Here is a 19,153-nt window from a genome sequence, read left to right on the forward strand (position 1 = left end):
GAGCTGAAATTTTTTCCACAATGAGGGGAAATCCCAATAATATTGTGATAAAAATTTCAGACATTTATTCACTATATTTTAGGATATATGACCAGTGTAAGTCGAGCTTTTTGGATACTCCTAGAATTGTGCACCAAATAGGATTGTGTTGGTATTTTTGTTATAACTTTTCATCTATGAAATCTCAAAAGTTGAAACTTGAACCATAGTGAGGGAAAATAACACTGGTCATATGGTTCAGTTTCCATAACTTGTACTACTACAGTTTAGGATATATGCATTGAATCATTCACCATATTAGTTTGTATGCAAAGTGTTTAATGAAATGCTTAAATGGTTCAATGATTAATTGCATACAAACTGTTTGATAAAATGCCCCAATGAGTATGTTGTTTATGGTTGGGGATAATATTGATGTGTAATAGTATTCTTGTAGTTGATATATCCTTACTTGTATGCATATGGTTTGCTATATTAGTTTGCATATAAAGTGTTTGAAGAAATGCTTACATGAAAATGTAATAGTATAGTAGTTGTTTGAAGAAAAATGTAAAAGTATGGTAATTGTTTGAAGAAAATGTTATTTTTTGATGGGACAGTATTGTGGTATGATAATATGGATGTAGTTGATCTATGCCTATTTTCATGCAAAGAATTTGAAGAGTTGCATGTAGGGAATTTGAAAGGTTGCATGCAATAAATTTGAAAAGTGGCATGTACGGAAATGGAAAAGTGGCATGTGTTTTAGTTATTATGTTACAAGTGGAATAAGTACAATGTTTGTTGGGTTGTGTTATATTTTTTCCACGACTAACCTACGTAGTGAACCGGGGGGTTAGAGGGGGGGCTCTTCATTGCGCCGATTGCGCAACAGGGGGGTCACAAGGGGGGCGACAGCCCCCCCCTTCGTTGCGCAGCGGGAGGGTCACAGGGAGGGCAGTAGCCCCCTGTTCATTGCGCCGATTGTGCAGCAGGGGGCAGTAGCCCTCCCTGTTCGGGGGGTTTGAGGGGGGTGGGTAGCCCCCCTCTATGGGGTCCAGGGCAGCGCCCCGAGATTTTTTTTTTGGACCCTATATTAGGTTGGGTGAACGTACCTATGGTTTTCGGTCCATGGTTTTGGACGCGATGGTTTTTCGGTCCATGGTATTGGATGCTTCGGCATGTATAAATATGTATTGTAACATTGAAAGGAACATAATGAAAAATTGAGCTGGTAGTCCCGGTTTTGGGATCCGGGGGAAAATCTCTGTGTATATGTGTTTTATGTGTTATGCTCTCGCATTATTTGTTTTCTGTGTTTTAGAATTCGTATGCAGATAATTTTTGTATGGGGTTAAAACCTACATTTGGTGTCAGAGCTGTTTTGGCTTCAAGGGGACGCCTTTGTTGTTGAGGGGTTTCGCTCGGGCCTGTGGTAGACCCTGTTCAGTGGGAGATCTGCAGGATCGATTCTGGTGGTGAAAGAAGATGGTGAGCAGTGGAAAGATAGAGATCGAGAAATTTAATGGTCATAGTTTTGAGTTGTGAAAACTCAAGATGGAGGATTTGTTGGTGGATAAATATCAGTGGATCGTGGTAGAACTGGGTACTAAACCAATGGGAGTTTCTGATGAAGAATGGAAGAAGTTGGATCAGAAGGCAAAGAGCACAATATGATTGTGTGTCTCGGATTCAATATTGTTGAATGTATCAAGGGAAGCTACGGTGAAGGCGTTGTGGGATAAGTTAGGGACTTTGTACCAATCTAAGTCTCTGGTGAATAAACTGTTCCTATGGAAAAAGCTATATAACCTGAGGATGAAAGATGGAAACTCGGTGACAGAGCATCTGAATGCGTTTAATACTGTGGTAACTCAGTTATCGTCTGTGGATATCAAAATTTCAGATGAAGATAAGTGCATTAGTTTGTTGTGTTCTCTACCAGATTCGTGGGATAGTCTAGTTATTGCAATAGGTAGCAATGCAACTGCCTTGCAGTTTGATGAAATAGTCTCATCCTTGCTGACGGAGGAGATGAGACAAAAAAATATGGAGAGACAGAATGGTGATGCCTTGTCTATACGAGGACGGTCCCAGAATAGAAACAAAAATAAGTCATCAAGTGGGAGATCTAAATCTAGAGGGAGATCTAAATCTCCAGGAAAACCTGTAAAGGTGGTATGCTGGAAATGCGGAAAGGAAGGGCACTACAAAAGGGATTGTAAATCTAAATCTCCTGACAAAGGAAAGGGATTTGATGATGCTTCTTCTGTAGAGACGAAAACCACCTCAGATGAAGGTGGGGATGTGTACTTGGCTTCTTCAAGTACACATGTAGATCATGAGACATGGTTGATTGACTCAGGTACATCCTTTCACTTCACTCCCCATAGGGAGTGGTTCTACGAGTATGATATATATGATGGTGGTGATGTCTTCTTAGGGGATGATAGGAAGGCTAGAATCATTGGTCGCGGAAAAGTAAAGTTGCAGTTGCAAGGTGGAAGGGTTTAAACACTTTCGGGTGTTCTGCATATTCCTGCATTAGCCAAAAATTTGATTTCTGTAAGCAAGTTGGATGATGCAGGTGTAAAAAAAGGTGTTCAAGAAGGATAACTGCAAGATGGTTCGGGGAGCACTAGTATTGATGCGGGGAGTTCGGACTGAAACTCTGTACAAGCTACAAGGTAGCACTGTTGTTGATGGGTGCAACAGTTCTGTGGTTCCTGAAAGTGGAGCAGAAAATCTAGTGGTCTCTGGAGAGAAGACCATGTTGAGGCATCAAAGGCTTGGACATATTGGAGAGACGGGCCTTCAAATACTTCATGGTAAAGGTATGGTAGAAGATATGAGTAATAGCTCTCTGGATTTTGATTTCTATGAAAATTGTGTATGGGAAGCAGAATCGGGTGAGTTTCCCCTCTGGTGGTAAGAGGGCGAAACAGATATTAGAGCTTGTGCACAGTGATGTGTTTGGACCTGTGAAGGTTCCATCACTGGGTAAGTCTGTGTACTATGTATCATTTATAGATGACTTCTCAAGGAATACATGGATATATTTCCTTAAGAAGAAATCTGAAGTCTTTGATAGGTTTAAAGAATTTAAGGCTCTGGTGGAAAACTAGACAGAGAAGAAGATAAAGGTGCTGAGGACAGATAACGGTGGAGAGTTTTGCAGTAAGGATTTTGAAGAATTTTGTAAGAAGTGTGGTATAGCACGGCAAAAGACTACTCCATATACACCTTAGCAAAATGGAGTTGCAGAAAGAATGAACAAGATGTTGATGGAAAGGGCAAGAAGCATGCTCAGTGGTGCCGGGTTAGGACAAGAATTTTGGGCAGAGGCGGTGGAGACATCATGTTACCTGGTCAACAGATCACCTTCATCAACGTTGGAGGATAAGACTCCACAAGAGGTATGGACTGGTAAGAAACCCTCTCTTTCACATCTGAGGGTATTTGGATGTGATGCATATGTACATGTTCCAAAGGAGAAACGAACCGAGTTGGATAGTAAATGTGAAAAGTGCATCTTTATTGGGTATAAGGATGGTTTAAGGATTATAAGCTTTGGAACCCAGCAACAAGGAAGGTTGTGTACAACCAAGATGTGGTGTTCAAAGAGGTGAAAGATGTTATTAAACATGAAGTCCAACCAAAGGAACCTGAGATGATAGAGTTTGAGCTAAAGGAGGAAGAATGAGACTCTACAGCAGAGGAGGAATCAGAAGATGAAGAGCCACAAACTCTGTGTGTAAGAAGATCAGTTCAAGAAAGAAGGCAGCCAGAAAGGTATAGTCCATCTGCTTTCTGTTCAAATTTTTCTTTATCTATTATTGATGATGATCCCAGAACTGTGAAGGAAGCAGTAGATTCAGATGATGGAAAACACCTGAAAGAGGCCATGGTTAATGAAATGGCATCTTTGCACAAAAATGAGGCTTGGGATCTAGTGGAGTTGTCGGCTAGAGGGAAACCCATTGGCAACAAATGGATGTTCAAGAAGAAGACAAATGCAGAAGGAAAGGTGGAGAAATACAAAGCTCGGTTGGTAGCAAAAGGTTATTCCCAGGTGCCTGGAATTGATTTTGGTGATATTTTTTCTCCTGTTGCCAAGGTAACTTCTATTAGGTTACTTTTATTTGTTGTTGCTGCTTTTGATTTTGAGGTAGAACAGATGGATGTGAAGACACCATTTCTTCACGGGGATCTGGAAGAGGAGATCTACATGAAGCAACCTGAAGGTTTTGCGGTGAAGGGTAAGAAAGAACTAGTATGCAAGTTAAAGAAGTCTTTGTATGGGTTAAAACAGTCACCAAGGATGTGGTATCAGAAATTTGATACATTTATACGAGGACTTGGCTTCACCAGAAACAAAGCAGATCACTATGTGTATTTTAAATTAATTGGTGACCATGTTATTTATCTGGTCTTGTATGTGTATGATATGTTGCTGGTTGGAAATGACAAAGAAATTACCTAGGATTTGAAGACCCAATTGTCCTCCAAATTCGACATGAAAGATCTTGGTGCTGCAAACTATATTTTGGCATGGAAATTAAAAGAGATCAGGCAAAGAGGAAGCTCTGGTTAAACCAAAGGAAGTATGTCGAGACAATACTGCAGAGGTTTAATATGCAGGATAGTAAACCGGTGAAGGTTCCTATTCCTGTAGGTGTAAAGTTATCTGCTGAATAGTGTCCCAAGACACAAGAAGAGGAAGAGGATATGTCCCGTGTTCCATATGCAAGTGTAGTTGGTAGCTTGATGTATGCAATGGTTTGTACTAGACCAGACATTGCACATGCAGTGGGAGTATTGAGCAGGTTTATGTCAAAACCAGGGAAGGAGCACTGGACAGTAGTGAAGCGAGTTTTCAGGTATTTGCATGGCACTAGTAATTATGGTTTGTGCTATCAAGGAAGACCAGGATTGGACAGAGTGTTGGATATTCATGGCTTTGTTGATGCAAACTGGGCTGGAGTTCTGGATTAGAGAAGATATACAAGTGGGTATGTGTTTAACCTATTTGGAGGTGCAGTCAGTTGGATGAGTAAGAAACAATCTGTAGCAGCACTATCAACTACAGAGGCAGAATACATGGCAGCCACTCATGCAAGCAAGGAAGCAGTTTGGTTGCAGAGATTGTGTTCAAGTATGGGGTTAATACAGGGAGCTATAAGGATAGACTGTGACAGCCAAAGTGCAATTTTCTTGGCAAAGAACCCTACTTACCATTCAAAGACAAATCACATTGATGTTCAGTATCACTTTGTGAGGGATATGATAGAAGACAAAAAGGTGTTGCTGGTAAAGGTGGACATTTTGAAGAATATTGTAGATGCATTGACAAAATCTATGAGCTCTGAGAAGTTCTCTTGGTGAAGAGAAACAATGAGCATTTCAGGGCCGTAAAAATGACTAAGCTCTCTTGTGGCCCCCTGTGGAAAGAAAACAACAAGTGGGAGAATGTTGGGTTGTGTTATATTCTTTCCACGACTAACGTACGTAGTGTACCGGGGGGTTAGAGGGGGCGGGGGGGAGCCCCCTCTTCATTGCACCGATTGCGCAGCGAGGGGGTTTGATGGGGGCAGGTAGCCCCCCTCTACGGGGTCCAGGGTAGCGCCCTGGGAATTTTTTTTTTGGACCCTATATTAGGTTGGGCAAACCTACCTATGGTTTTGGATGTGATGGTTTTTCGGTCCATGGTATTGGATGCTTCAACATGTATAAATATGTATTGTAACATTGAAAGGAACATAATGAAAAATCAAGCTGGTAGTCCCGGTTTTGGGATCCAGGGGAGAATCTCTGTGTATATGTGTTTATTGTGTTATGCTCTCGCATTGTTTATTTTCTCTGTTTTAGAATTCGTATGCAAGTAATTTCTTTACGAGGTTAAAACCTACAATGTTTTGACTTAATTTCAAGTGTGGTTAAATTTAGTGGAGCTTTGGAGATCCCATTTCCATAATTGGACATTGGAGATCGGGCCATTATAGTAGCTTCCTCCTTCTACCTTAGTGTGGACCATGGATAGTAAGGGGGTATGCTTATAGGTTGTTAGAATTGGTGAATGTTGATTTCAAATTAATAGACATGATGTCTTGATTTTTGGAACATGTGATTGAGTGTGTATAAAATATATGTCGCTTATATGTTGATTTCATGATACCTACTTACATCCTTGTACGTTAGGTTACATTTTTGAATATTTTGATTACATGTATCCGTCTTGTAGGTTGATTACAAGAATTGATCGCTTATGTTCGACTACATGCGTTTATGCGTAGGTGTAGTTGATTTGGCATTGCTTATGCATATTGTTGGTTGCATGTGGTAATGTGTACAATGGAGTAATGGTTGTTGTCATGCACGAGGTCATGGTTTGTGTAGTTGATATGGTCATGCATTAATGAATGGACTCTAGCTGTAATGATGTGTATATGGTTTGGTACTCATTTTTTATGTGTGTATATGCAGTTGTTATGCATGTATGGTCGTGGCTATGATTATGCATGTATAGTAGGTCAAACATGCCTTGCGGAGTCATTGTATGCAATTTAGGTCATCATGATGATATTGGTTGTTATGATGCTAATGAGCTAGTTGAGATAGAGCAAGGGATGTAGATCATCTTAATGAGGTTGCAACATTAGACTTTGGGATAAGAGCAAATCGTCATACTTGTAGTGTATGTTTGGCATGCAGGTATGTGAGTTAAGGATTATTATATGCATTAGGGTTATATGCATTAGGTTTATGAACATGTATTTGATGTTATGGTTACATTCATGATAGATATTAGATGATTAGTGTGGTTATATGCACATGTGTCGGATAGTCAAGAATGATAGTAACCTGTAGTTGTATGCATTTCTATTGTTGTTTTATCTTAGATAACCTGATGATTATGTTGTATGTTATAGATGAGTATGATATATAGCTTATTATTGTGATATGCTATTAACTTGATGATTAGGGTAATTTCATTGAGATATTGATGTTATAATTTGGATTGGTCATATGCGTGATGGTTATGTTCACTACCTTGAAGATCTTGATGTTATATGTATTGTGTTAACTTGGTTTGACCTATGCAGATGGTTATGGTTGCAATATTCAAGTATGAACAGACATATTTATGAGATGGTGTCATACTAATCTAGATTGACTTTGCATATGTGTATGAGTTTATGATGTGAACATGTTAGTTATATATTGTTATGGATATCATGATCTTATGAGTGCTTGAGCTGATGTGTTGTAAAGTTATATTGTGCTAACTAGATTGATTATGCAGACAAGATCGCCTCCCCTGAGATACATTATGGTATCAGTTGCTTATGTCACATATTTGGTGCTTGACTGTTGATTATGTCATCTAGTTGATTTATTTAACATGGTATGAATGTTTAATGAATTTCATAATATGAGTACGTGTTCAAATGATCTTGCTTTAAGATAATTGTACTAAAATATATGTGTTGAGACAATTGATATGTACTTGAGTATAGTAGGTGATAGTTGTAGTATTATAACTGATGACTATGAGTTAACTATGGATTATGACATGATTGTTAATCTTAGTAACGATTGATTTCAAATTAATAGATATGATTGTCTTGATATTGGAACATGTGGTTGACATGTGTGAACAATTGCAGGGTAACATGCTTGGTATTAACATGATAAGGTAATAGTTGATGTGTCTATATAACTAACAATTGGGTGGTGTGACAGCACATAGTAAGCCTCGATTCGAACAAGGTAAAAAGGTAAAAGAAAGGAATTGGTCAAGAATTCCTTTGGCTATGTTTGGAAACCCTAATTTCGAACGAATGAGTGCTTTGCACACAGGAAGTCTTCTTAACCTTGATTTTGTCTGAAATTATGTGGATATGTGCTATATTCATGAACATGCACTTGACAGGTATATTAACTAGTCTTTAGCTATAGGTGGATTTGTTAAAGGATTGGAGTCCATTGAGAGATGGCATGGATGTGTTCAGTTGCAAGCAGCGTGCTTGGCAAAATAAGATGAGGTAACTGGTGTATTATTATGCTTAATTATATATTGACAATTATGTGTTTATGGCAGCATGATGCAAGGAGTTTCATGGCAAGACAGGTTGCCATGATATCTTGAAGATGACTCAGGTTGAGCTTTCCTTGGGAACCATGGGGATTGAGTTATGGTTCCAGTCTTGTGCTTTTGGTCTTTTGAGCTTGATTTGCGTTTTTTTGTTTGTTTGTTTGTTTTGTTTTGTTTTTTTTTTTTTTTTTTTTTGTTTTTGTTTTTGTTTTTGTTTTGTTTTGTTTTGTTTTGTTTTTTTTTTGGCTTTTTGTGTTTTTGGCTTTTTGTTTTTTTTTGTTTTGTTTTTTTTTTTTGTGCAAGGCCTTGCCACTTTGTTGTAGTGTCATATCATTATGGGCTTTCGTGGTCTTCTTCTTGGTTTTTGCTTGTCTTCTCTTTTAGTTTTTTGTAGCCTTGGGAATTGTTTAGGGAAAGAGAAAAGTTAATGGAGCTCGAAGAGAGCTGTGTGGTACTCGATAAGTTATGTAAGGCTTGGATGAAGCTTTGTGCATGAGTAAGCGCAACGGAATGTAAGACTATGATTGTCGGTTGGATTGGTTGGTTCCATTGTGGTAAATGGATGGTGGCGGTACAAACATGAGAAAGGTAACCAAAAAGGTAAAGTAAATGGATTTGAGGCGTCATATGCCTTGGCTATGTTGGGAAATTTTGTTATCAATGTTGTGCATGTGTTTCATGAATAAAACAATTTCTCTTAACCTTGACCTTTATCTCTTCTAATTATTTTATGATCACGATTATGCTGAAGTTTATATATGTATACATGTATGTATGTATGTCATTGTCTGACAGGATCATGATTATTCTATGCTAACGTTTATATATGTATCTATGTTACTATCTGATAGGGTTGTCAAGGATCATTCTTGTGGAGGAATGATTTCTTATGCAAGAGAATGACATGAAGAGGTTCCTGGTCTTATGAGGAATCAATTGGGAAGAGTAGTCACGACAAATATACGAGGTCAATACCATGTGGATATGATTTGGTATTTTATACTTGTATTATGCCTATGTTTATGTTATGACAGGTAATGTGGAAGGATACATCAGCAAAGTGAAAGTAGTGTGGTTTGCGACATGCTTGGATAAGCATGGATAAGACACTGGAAACAAGGTTTCTTGGTAGAGGTAGTGTGGTTTCGGATGTGTGGCATTATTGTTGTACATATACTGTATATGTTTTACATGTTGCATCTATGACATGCGCACATGCAATGTCGTGTATACATAGTGTGTGTACATGTTGTTTATGTTGTGTTATGTACATGATGGTACATATAGTGTTGTGTGCATGTTGTACATGTGGTGCTATGTACATATGGTGTGGCGTGCATGATTTTACATGTGGTGTTGTGTACATGTGATGTTGTGTACATGTTGTACAAGTGGCGTTATGTGCAAGTGGTGTTGTGTACATGTCGTGCATATAGTGTTTTGTACATGTGGTGTTGCATACATGTCGTGCGTGTGGTACTGTGTACACGTGGTATTCTATACACATTGTATAGGTGGTGCAGTGTACATATGGTGTTGTATACACATTGTGCAGGTGGTGTTGTGTACATGTGATGTTGTGCACACGTTGTGCAGGTGGTTGCAGCATATAGATGGTACTGTGTACATCTGGTACGTATGGTACTAGTGTACGTGTGGTATTGTGTGCATGTCATACGTGTTGTGTTGTGTACATGAGGTACTATGTATGTACATTGTGTAGTCATGGTCTTTTGACATGTGTATTCATTGGGTTGCACTCTATGTGGGAACATGTATTGCGTGGCATTGTACATTAGGTATAGATGTATGAGTCGTGTTGTATATCAGATGTATGTGTATGCATTTTGTGGTTTTGCATGTTGCATGTGGATGCATGTCTTCTGATGTACATTGTGGATGTATACATGTTGTTCCGAGTAATGGTTCCCACAGCTTTGTTCCAATGCATGGGGGTAGGTCAGTCTCAGTGAATCAGTTAGTAGAGTTCGTTAGCTTGCACTAGCTTTCTTTCCCATAGCTATTGGACGGGGCAGTATGATGGTGCTAGCGATGGTGTGCGTAGATAGGTTCGAGCGAGTGACAGTGTAAGTTCCGGGAGTGTGTCATAGCATGCCCCTGGCTGGCTACTTGAGTGTTCCTGGCTTAGAGGTTGGGCTGCCTCCATGCTCCTAGGATTCAGGTATAAAGAGGGTAAGGTAAAAGCTAAACTCTCAGGTATATGAAAGTTCTAGTGACGGTTCTACTAGGTCTAAGGGAAGGGCTAATAAATGATCCCAATCCCAATCCCACTGGCCATTCCCATGTTGATTCCGATTTCCATCCCACGATCCAACGATCCATCCGTGGGTTCTAAGGTCTGATAACTGTCCCTCCAAAGCCCTCATGGTATAGGGCTGGTAAAGTAAGTATTTCTGGCGGGTGGGTAGTAGTAAGGTATATGGGTCCCCTGATCCCCTACTGCTACCTGGCTTCATGTTGGGCAACACTCCAAGGACTAGGGTGGAGGAACAAATAGTAAGTAAAGAGTGGATATAAGAAATCCTGTACCTCTGAAGATTTCTTCCTGCAAGTGTGATAAACAAAGCATATTCTCCTGGCTGTCTGAGCATCATATTCTAATTCTAGGTCTGAAGCCCGTCCATCCTCCAACGAGGCTCTCTGATAGAGCATAGCCATTTGGCAGTTAAACGAGATATCAGCTGAAGAAGTTATATCTGCGGTTCTTTCTGGCTATAATGAATCCAATTCAATCCGGCAATTCAACGATCTCTGCTAAAAGGGAAAACCGGCCTCCTCGGGACCCCTCCATCCTCGCAGGAGCATAGACAATAAGTCCTCGGCTGACCCATCTCATCCATCCATGTCTCTTAAGTTATTATGGCTGTTTATTCTAATCTATCCGGGGCAGGTCTTCCGATGATCCCACCTTCTCTAAGGTGCCTAAGCAAGCAGCCAGTTCAATTACTAAGGTTTCGTTAAAGTCGTTAAAGTCAATATAAAGGTTGGTAGCGGTAGGTTGTAGCACAACCATTCCATTTATCCAGGCCTAAAGGTGCCGACCCATCCCTCCCATACATAAAAGCGTGATAATAAATAATAGGCAATGAAACAAGTAGTTTCCACGCGTACGATCCAAGGGTGGTTCCTGTGCTACTTCCATAAGCATTTAAAGGTTTCCTAGCCTAGCAATGCTGGCTGGTTGTCTTCATTCCTAAATCATATCTGTAAGCTCGTTCCCCCAACTAATGATGCGCTTTAAATTTGAATCAATTTTTACTTACAGTCATAATTTATTCAAGAATGAATTTGGAGATCAAATAATTAGACAGCCAGGGCTTATTCACTTACGATATTTGGCCTACACTTATCAAAAAGGTCTAATTAATTACGGGTGTCGTACGTCGGACGTAGGAGCATGTATTGTATTGTGTTGTACACCGAACGCAGGAGTATGTAATGTGTTGTGACGTACACTAGGTGTAGGTGTATGTGTTGTATGTCAAGTATAGGTACATGCGTTGCATGGTGTTGTATGGCGTGTGTGGTTGTATGTGTGTGATGCACACTATGTGTATGTGCACCTGGTGGAGGAGAAGGCATTGGGTGTGGCAACTGATCCGGTGTGTGTACAAAAGAACAAAGGCAGAAGTAAGGATCGATGAAGGATAAGTATCGGTATATTATTTCAGTTTTACTATGCATGTGATTTATGATTCTGATATATGATGACTATATGTGATCTATGATTCTGGTTTATGATGGTTACATGTGATTTATGATGTTGATCTATGATGGTTGTGTTTTGAGCTAACCATATGTGATATGTTTATACATGATGTTTTGATCAAACAGTTAGTTTGACTTGTTGTGATAGGAAGTAAACATGATTGCAAATGTACCTTATTGACGAGCTACCAATGAGGTATGATTTGAAGTTATTTCAATTTATTTTGAATCTAATGGAAGTTATGTGCTTGGTACAGGAAGCACGAAAATGCCTGGTTGGGTGGTTAAAATCAACTGCAAGAATTGGCAACAACAACAAAAGAAATTGTAACATGCAACAACATGTTCGTAAAGTATTCAGGAGCAGGGCCATTGTGGGACACTGGTACCCAATAGTGTCCATTGATTTCCATGAGCATGCTATGACTGGTATGATGTGTTAAGGCAGGGATATGCCTTGGTTTTTGTATCTTCCGATGTGAGGAAGCCTTGCCAAGGGATGGAATGCTCGGGATGGGGGTGCCATCAGAACTTGGAAGGTGAGCGATTGCACGAAAGGGATTAACCAGATTGCCTGAGGTACTGTGTAGTAGGGAAGGGAAGGTCAAGGATGTATTTCTTTTGGTCATTAGCATTACCAGATGGAATCAGATGCACATTGGGAGTGCGCCATGAAACAATGAGCTGGTAACTGTTCGCTGAGAGGACAAGTGGCGCAGGATTATAGCGTTAGACATTAGATGCAAATTTAACTTTGCAGTGGATTCTGGATTTCCTAGGAAGGAGGTGAATCCTAGTATTACTTTGAGGGTTGAGGTGTGAGCCTCTGGATTGTTGATTGATACAAGAATCATATCCTTTATTTTTTGGTTAAGCAAATGTGTATATGTGTATATCATTGTAAATGCCGTAATGAGCTTAGTTATAAAGATCCAATATGCAGTATGGTTTTTATCTGGTCATGTTGTCATGATGTTTTGCTTTTGAGCGGGCCATTCATTGTAAATACTGCAATGAGTTGTGTTATAAAGCTCCATGGGAAATATGTTTTGTTTTTAGCAGTCATGTTGGTTATAGGTGTCATTGAACACTGAGGACAGTGTTCCCCCAAGGGGGAGGGTTCTGTAACAACCCTAGTGAAAATTCCATGTAAAAATATATAAATACCATGGATGATGGGACACATATTCCAAGCTGAATGGTGGGCAGGACATCCTAGTGGGTGTTCATTTGGTTGTTTATGGTTAAGGAAATTGGAAAAGGCAATGGCTAAGGCATTAAAGAGGCAAAAAGGTATTTTGGCACATTTATTTATGAAAATAATGGAAATTAGGAGAAAAAGGAGGTGAAAGGTCACAGGTTGCATGTGAGGAGGAAAATGAAGGAAAATAATGGAAAATGAAGAAAATAGAGGCCTCATACATAAAAAGGCTTATAAGGATCAGTTGGCAAGCTTCTTCCTTTTAGAGTGAACCTTTTGTCAATTCAGTTTTGGAGCTCTCTCATTATTCTCTCTCTCTCTCATACTCTTGGATACTTAGAGTTTTCTTGGAGCACTCTTGGAGGGTGTGGCATACTTGGATTCTTGCTGCAAGAAGGCAAAGGAAGAGCAGGAAAGAAAAAGAAGGCATCAACATCAACAACTACATTAGATTTGCTTGCAGGTACCGAGTTGCATGTATGATTTCTTCACCAGTTTTGGGCATGCATGGCATATGAATGTGGTTTCTTGGTTGTGATCTGTCATTGGCATGGAGGATTGCCTGGATTGACAGTGGATTGCCTAGCCTTGCCATTTTTGGGATAGCCATGGTGATTGTGGATCTACTTTCATTGTTTTGTTTTGGTTGGTTCTCATGTTTCTTTAGCTTGGGTTTAGTTATTAGTCCTGGAAGCCCTGGTTGAACAAACACTCTGGAAGCCCTGTAACAGCTTGGGTTGAGTTACTAGTCCTGGAAGCCCTAGTTGGAAAAACGCTCTGGAAGCCCTTGGTGGGTTGAGTTACTAGTCCTGGAAGCCTTCATTGGACAAACACTCTGGAAGCCCTGTATAAGCTGTGGGTTGAGTTACTAGTTCTAATAACCTATGTTGGACAAATGCTCTGGAAACCCTAGAAGGCTTGGATGGAGACCAATCTGATGATGGTTTTTTTGGTGATGTCCAATCATGGGGTGGAATCAATGTTTGATGGGTTGAGGTGGATGGCCTCTGGAAGCCCTGGATGAGTTTTGATTGATGTGCTATATGAGATCCCACATTCATGCTTGGAATATGGCATGTGGGTGAATGGCTGAATAGAGATTTGGCTCAACCATTCTACGGTCGGGTGGAACATGGTAGTCCCATCTCTGATTGGTTCATTGAATTCATTAATGAGAAATCCATTCCCTTGATTTTCATGTGTAAAGGTATTGATGTATTTATGGATTTGATGGCTGATATGTTTATTGTATTCATGTTCCTATTATGTTGGTTATATGCACATTTTATGATAGCAACCATCTATGGCTCTCAGCATGTTTTTACTTGTATGTGAATGGATAATGTGTCCATGACTTAATGGAGGATAATGCAGCAAATGGCATGAGGGAAAAATGGTTCATAGTGATTCTCAGATAAGTATGAGATAGCTACACTTAATTATGTTATTTACACGTGTAGATTACATATCGATGATATGTTTGACGAAACGCCTGTCATGGCTAATGGGGTTTTGGTTATGATCTTGTTCAGTGTATTGCTTTTTCGATTCCATTTCTTTAAAGTCATCAAGGAGGTTGAATCTTATCCATAGTGTCCTCTCGTCGCATGTTTACCTCGGCTAACCAGTTGCTTGGGTAGATATGGGAGGAGGGTGTTACAAATAACTACTTATGCAAGTCAATATCATAATAAGTTATCATATTATTTATTTTAATAATAATTTTTTTATTAAAAAAAATGACAAATAAGAAACGTGTGAAAAAGGGATGTGATCAATAAATAATGAAATTAAAAAATAAATAAATAAGTAATATGAAGGAAAAGGCATAGGAAAATAGGGATGGGATAAAAAAACAAAAAAAAAAACTTAGGAATATAGGGATGGGATCCACAGGCTATTGATTTTCCATCCATCATCCCTATTTAGCATATTAGACCTTTTTCAATTTCGATGGCTTTCCTTAATTTATAGTGATAGAAATGATCAGTCCTAGCAAGGATCTAGGAATCCTCTAAACAAATGTGGTGTTTAATATTTTTTGCATGTTCAACTAAAGCAGAGGAGCGAGTCCTACAATGTCTTAGGTTAGCCGTGTGTTCTTGAATCCTTTGATTTATGGACCGACTTGTTTTGCCAATGTAGGGGGTCCCATAGGAACATGGAATAAAATAAACACCCTTCATGTTTCTAGGCTCCACAAGGTCTTTGACTGATTTTAAGGAGCCACGAATGGTTTTCAAGGGTCAAGGGTTTTGCATAAGTAGTTATTTCTTAGATTTTATAATTTTAATAATTTTGAAGCTTGCTCTAACTAATTAATTAATTTATTATTTGATTTAAGAATATTAATAATAATGAAACTTTTCACAATTGTTTCCTTTTTTATTTTTTAATATATTATATAACGTTCCTTTTATTATATTATTATTTGATTTCATAGCCATTTGGAATTTACTGTTGCGTCTCTACTATAACTACGTGGTTTGTTGATCTCTCTTTCTATTCTTTTCCTGATGATGAACCTCGATAGGGGTTCGAAACACGTTGATCGAAAAAAACTAACATGTGCATATTATTACACTAATCAACTAGCATCTATCATGTATGTAACCATAACATCAATAGAATGAAAGGCATACACAAAACCATAATGCATATAACAATCCTTAACCTACATACCTGCAAGCCCAACATACAAACCTGTATGACGACATGCTCTTGCCTCGAGGTCCAATGTTGCAACCTCACTCTGATGGTCTGCATCTCTTGCTCTATCTCAATCAATACATTAGAATCATAACATAACAACTACATCTTGATGACCTAATTGCATACAATGATGTTACAATGCATGTTTGACCTACCATACATGCATAACCATAACCATGACAATGCATGCATAACAACATATAGACGTTGACATGCATAATAAATGTATATACAATCAACATGCATTCATGATTAACACATCCCAACAACAACATCGTCAACTTCCACATGGCGACACAATGACAACAATGACTGACACCATGCATATGCAACAAGCATATAGACCACAAGGATGATTAACACATGTGCAACCAGCATGAATGCATGACCAAGGCACACCGCCCATCCAGTCCAAGGGTTGAACCATGCTCTAATACCACTCTGTGGTATCAGATATGACCCAAAGAGAGTGCCCGCTTTGTTACCACTCTGTGGTATCGGATATGACCCAAAGGGGATGCAACTTGCTCTGATACCACTTTGTGGTATTAGATATGACCCAAAGAGAGCACAACTCTCTGTGATACCACACTATAACACCCTCATCCCACATCTACCCAAGTAACTGGCCAACAGGGGTAAATATGTGATGAGAGGCCATTATAATGGGATTCAACCTCCTAGGTGACCTTAAGGAAGTGGTATCGAGGGAAACACATAACACAGACCTTCTATACTTGCTACATGACTCCCAAAATCCTTCCTAGTCATCCTCATGACCAGTCCATGGGTCCCACTGAGTTTTTAGACCATTAAACCCCTAGATGCTCCCTTAATATGGACAAGGGTGCATCTAGGAGGCTCCAGTCGCTACCACAACAAGGCATGGGTGCATCTGGGGACTTTCCTCCTTAGTCTTGTGCCTACGACTCTGATATTTGTGCCACTTTTTCAAGGCCAGAGCCCATGTCACTGCCGAGAACTCAATGATAGGTTCAAAAATGAAATTTCACAACGGAACAAAGATACATCTGCAAAAACATCAACAAGGACTAGACTGGACCCCTACTAGCCATGATAAGCATTTCATCAAACATGTCACAAACATGAAAGCTACAGGTCTTAACACATTGAGCATAGGGGTCTCATACTTATCTGAGAATTGCTAAGAAGCATTGATACCTCAACACATTAGCTGCAATTTCATCTATTAGGCCATAGATACATTATTCATTCATTTACAAGTAAAAACATGATGAGAGCCATACATAGCCATTGTCATAATACATGTTCATAACCAACATAATAACAACATAGATACCAAGTAAACAATAACCATATAATCCACATATAAACCAATATAATACTCATGAAATAACAAGGAGAAATGACCTCATATTAATGATGCAAAGACCAACCAAGTTTGGAACTTCCACGAACCACCTGACCATAGATTGGCTGAACCAAATCTTTCTTTCAGCCAATCACCCCCGTGCCATATTCTAAGCATGAATGTGGGACTTAAACCAAATTGAATCGAGGCTTCCTGAGGTTACACCACCTCACCCTCATCAATAGAACCAAACTTTACCGCATATCCATCCTGGATCACTAGGCCATAAAATAAGCATGGATGCCACTGGATTTCCCCATTTATACTATGAGGAGTTTCCTTGTCTCCTATTTTTTAGGCTTTACTGCAATCCACACCGAAACATTAGGCCCTAATTGAGACTCCACCCTCTATGCTTTATCGTATATCTCGCCATTCACCGACAAGGATTCCTAGGCTCACTGAGGCACACAATACCTGGCTTTAACGCAACCCACAGTCTCGTTCAGGGGTCACTAGGCCAATGGTTTTATTGCAATCCACAATCTGATTCAGGGATCACTAGGCCATGTGTTCTTTCTTTTGGAGATCCACCTCACTTAAGTTCGAATCAATCCAGAAATCCAAATCAACCAAAACATGAGAACCCAATCACGCCATGGCTATTCGAAAATGGCAAGGCTAGGCTGAAAACACTGCCACACTTGGAAAAACACATGCCATGACAACAAAGAAACACATGCAACGCCATGCATGCCAAATATAGCAAGGAAATCACACATGTAATCGATGCCTGCAAAGAATCCTGTTGTAGTTGCTTGATCCTACTCTCCCTTGCTTGCTCCTTCCTTCCTCTTTCCTTCTTTGCCTTTCTTGATCCACTGCCAAGTGCTCCAAGAAAATTATAAGTGTTTAAGAGTGAGAGAGAGAGAATAATGAGAGAGCTCCAAAACTGAATTGACAAAAAGGTTATACTGACCAAGCCTTACACTGACCAAGCTTGAGCAAAGGTTTGCCAACTAATCCTCAGAAGCCTTTTTATCAATGAGGCCTCTATTTTCTTCATTTTCCATTATTTTCCTTCATTTTCCTCCTCACATGCAACCTGTGACCTCTCACTTTCATTTTCTCCTAATTTCTTTTATTTTCATAAAAAATGTGCCAAAAACGTCATTTTGTCTTTCTAATGTCTTTGCCATTGCCTTTGCCAAGTTTCTTAGCCATAATAACCGAAATGAATATCCACTATGATGTCTTGCCCAACATTCAACTTGGAATATGTATCCCGTGATCTTGGTCTTATTTTGCCTTTATTAACTTTTACATGGAATTTTGACCAGCGCTGTTACATCCGTGGTGCAAGTGACCCAATCTTCTATGTCACAATTCACTGATGTCTTGGCCCTGCACCTTCTCTGCTTTTGTGCTCAAAGCATAACAATCTTCTACATCCAATTTGTAGAGGTTCTTCACCCGAATCCCGATCTGTTTCACTTGTTATGAGGCTATGTGATGAAGGAAAACCTTTCCTGTTGAAAATGCAACAAGATGATGGAGCTTAGTGAAAAGAAGTCGCCTTCACTAAGTGGGCCTGCAGGCTGTTTTTGGCGCAAAGTCTATTTTTAGACATATGGATCATGGTCTATGAGTTGCAGGATGCTATTTATGGATGATTGGTCATGTTGGTAAAAATAGATGGAATTCTATTTTTAGACATATGGGCGGAGTCTATTTTTAGATTGCCAGTCAAAAAATAGAACAGTCGAATATTATTAGCTCTTAATAATATTTGGACTATAAACATTATCTTATCCTCTTGCAGCACTTCAGTTTGAGCTACGGATGTGGCACATGCAACTGCCAGAAGGAAATACGCTTTTCCTATGGGTTAGTTGAGCTATTGCATGATGGACTTCAGTTAGAACTCAAGTGATTGAGTTTGGTGGAGTTGATTGAGGAGTTGATGGAGTTGTGTTCAGTTTGACTTAGTTGAACTAGTTGTATTTAGTTTAACTGCCAAATACACTAGTGATGAGTGATGTGAATTAGTTATTAATTAATTCACTAATTATTAACTCATAAATCAACTAAAGAATACATCAGT

This window comes from Pinus tabuliformis, chromosome 6, assembly GCF_031772625.1.
Source record: "Pinus tabuliformis cultivar Carrire ecotype Pingquan chromosome 6, CPIR1, whole genome shotgun sequence".
NCBI lineage: Eukaryota > Viridiplantae > Streptophyta > Pinopsida > Pinales > Pinaceae > Pinus > Pinus tabuliformis.